Source organism: Salvelinus sp. IW2-2015, unplaced genomic scaffold (genome assembly GCF_002910315.2).
Source record: "Salvelinus sp. IW2-2015 unplaced genomic scaffold, ASM291031v2 Un_scaffold5132, whole genome shotgun sequence".
NCBI classification, from domain to species: domain Eukaryota; kingdom Metazoa; phylum Chordata; class Actinopteri; order Salmoniformes; family Salmonidae; genus Salvelinus; species Salvelinus sp. IW2-2015.
The window spans coordinates 14,047-17,241 of NW_019946398.1; the positions used below are offsets into that span (position 1 = coordinate 14,047).

The 3,195-nt window shown below is 46.6% G+C and overlaps 1 pseudogene; it reads left to right on the top strand.

Moving 5' to 3' along the window:
• The first annotated feature begins 712 nt into the window (after positions 1 to 712).
• On the top strand, positions 713 to 2,951 carry LOC112077995 (elongation factor 1-alpha-like; annotated as a pseudogene).
• Positions 2,952 to 3,195: the final 244 nt, after the last annotated feature.

The window sequence follows — 3,195 nt, forward strand, 5'->3', positions numbered from 1 at the left end:
CAGACAGAAAGGAGGGAGAGGGACAGACAGAGGGAGAGAGCACAGGACCAGAGGGGAGAGCAGACAGACCAGAAGGGAGAGAGACAGACAAGAGGGAAGAAGGACAGGCAGAGAGGGAGAGAGAGAACACAGAGGGAGAGAAGGACAGACTAGAGGGAGACGAGACAGACAGAAGGAGGAAGACAGAGACCAGAAACGAGAGGGAGAGAGACGACAGAGGGACGAGGACGACGAGTGGAGACAGAGAGCGAAGAGAGGGAGAGAGCACACCAGTAGGGACCGAGAGAGACGACGAGAGGGAGAGCGACAGACAGAGAGGGAGCGAGAACGAGAGGAAAGAAACACAGCAGGGGAGAGAGGAAAGACAAGAGGAGAGCAGAGGACCAGACACGAAGGAGAGAGACAGACAGAGGAGAGAGAACAGACAGAGACAGAGCAGAACAGAGGAGAGAGACAGACAGAGAGGGAGAGAGGACAGACAGAGGGAAGAGACGACGACAGAGAGAGAGACAGACAGAGAGTGAGAGAGACCACACCCAGAAACCATTTATTATTCTAACATCAATAAAAGCACTTTTCTTTTGCGACACTCAGGCACAGCATAGGTTTTGACAAACGCTCTCCCTTTTTCAATCCACGGACATTGCGAATCCGTTCCTTTTTTTTAAAGCGTTTTAAAAGAATACAAACCAAAACCTTTTTCATTTATTTTGATGTTGATAAGTTTGTGAGGTCAGCTGTGATGTTACAGAAGACGGTGGGGTTAGACCAGTTGAGTGAGAAGAAGCGGTTTCGCTTGAGGAAATTTGTTACTGCTGTTACAGCAGCAAAAGGTGGTGGGAAACGTGGTCAGGTTAATAAGAAAAGATTTAAATAATGATGATGATCATGCTTCATAGGGTGTCTTTTTTCTCTTTGGTTTCTCTGTGGTTTATTCTGCTTTTCTTTTCTCTTTTCTACATGGAGGTACTAAGGGTGGGCTCTCTCAATATTAATGGGGGAAGGGACAGAAATAAGAGGGCTTGGGTTTTAGAAGAAATAAAACAGAAAAGGCTTAATGTAGTTTTCCTACAGGAGACACATAGTGATGAGGCTAAYGAGGTTGACTGGGGTATGTGGTGGGAGRGGCAGCATATACTCAGTCATGGTACTAATTTCAGTGCTGGGGTGGCCATCTTGTTTTCCTCAGGTTTAGGGGTGACTGTGATATCTACAACAGAGATTGTCAAGGGTCKGGTTTTATTGGTCAAGGTGGATGTTATGGGGTTTTTGTTTCTTTTTTTGAATGTTTATGCTCCTAATGAGGGTACCGAGCGTCTTGTTGTGTTTGATAAAATAAAAGAAACCTTAAGACAGTGTGACCAAGAGGGGTGTATGGTTGTAGGGGGGGACTGGAACTGTACTGTGGATTTTACTGTTGATCGCAACGCTGAAGAACCTCACCTGCGGTCAGCCACTTTCCTGTCTGGCTTACTAACTGAGTTAGAGCTTTCTGATGTGTGGAGAGTAAAGAATGCAAAAGTTAGGCAATACACATGGTTGAAAGTGAATGAAGGTCGTGTCAGTGCAGCAAGGTTAGATAGGTTGTACGTATCTGATCAATACTRTAGTAGGGTTGGAAGGTGTGCCATTACTCCTGTGGGTTTCTCTGATCATCACATTATAACTGTTGATATTCACTTGTCCTGTCCACGAAGGTCATCACCTTACTGGTATTTTAATGTTAAATTGTTACATGAAGGGAGTTTGAGGCTGGTATCTCCAGGAATGGCCGGACCAGGAAGCATGCCTTGCTCGCCTACACGCTTGGTGTCAAGCAAATCATTGTCGCTGTAAACAAAATGGGTGTGACTGAGCAACCATACAACCAAAAGCGCTTTGGTGAAGTGGTCCAAAGCATGAGCACTTTCCTCAAAAGAATAGGCTATGATCCCACTGCTGTGCCTTTTGTTCCGATCTCTGGCTGGACCGGTGAGAGCATGCTTGCCCCATCTCAGAAAATGTCCTGGTTCAAAGGCTCTAAAGTCAAGAGCGGACAAGGGCATGCAAATGGGAGAMCTCTACTTGAAGTCCTGGACTCCATCCATCCACCAGTGCGTGTTGCCAACAAGCCTCTGAGGCTGCCCCTGCAGGATGTATACAAGATTGGAGGAGTGGGCTTCTTCCCAGTGGGGAAGATCGAGAGGGGGATCCTGATGCCCGGTATGACCCTGATGTTCTCTCCCGCCAAGCTGACTGCCGAGGTCAAGTCCATTGAGATGCACCACGAGGGTCTGCAGATGGCTGGGCCTGGCCACAACGTGGGCTTCAACAACATCAAGAACGTATCTGTAAAGAACCTCCGCCGTGGTGATGTGGCGGGGAACGCCCAGCATGACCCTCCCTCAGATGTAAACAGTTTTGTGGCACAGCTCATAATCATGAATCATCTTGGCAAAATCAAGACTGGCTATTTCTCCCGTACTGGACTGCCACACCACCCATGTGACCTGCCGCTTTGCAGAGCTGAGGGAGAAGATTGACCGTCGCACAGGGAAGAAGCTGGAGGATTTTTCCCCAGACACTGCAGTCTGGTGATGCTGCCACTGTCAAGATGAGCCCCAACAGATCCCTCTGTGTGGAGAGTTTCTTCACCTACCCTCCTTTAGGTCGGTTTGCAGCTTGGGACTTTTGGGACTTGAAACGGACTGTTGCTGTGGGAGTCATTAAGTCGGTGGATAAGGACCATGGATCAAAGAAGCATGCACAGAAAGGCCAAGTCTCAAAATAATGTATTTTACCAGCAGTTCTGGTATGAAAAAGAGCTTGAGGATAAGCTTTAAGTTGACTATTGTTTGTGTATATTTGTGTTGCAATACAAAGCACTGTTGGGTTTTTGAAAGGGAAAAAATAAATAAAAAATGCTTCTCTTAGCTTGTACTACCATCTGTAGTAACTTGTTTTAGACAAATGTAAAAGGTTGTGCGAAAAGTTTCTGACAAATAAAAGTACTTAAAAATCAAANATCGTTATGTTTGGAGGAAAAAGGCCGAAGAACACCATCCCAACCGTGAAGCACGGGGGTTGCAGCATCATGTTGTGGGCGTGCTTTGCTGCAGGAGGGACTGGTGCAATTCGCAAAATAGATGGCATCATGAGGTAGGAAAATTATGTGGATATATTGAAGCAACATCTCAAGACATCAGTCAGGAAGTT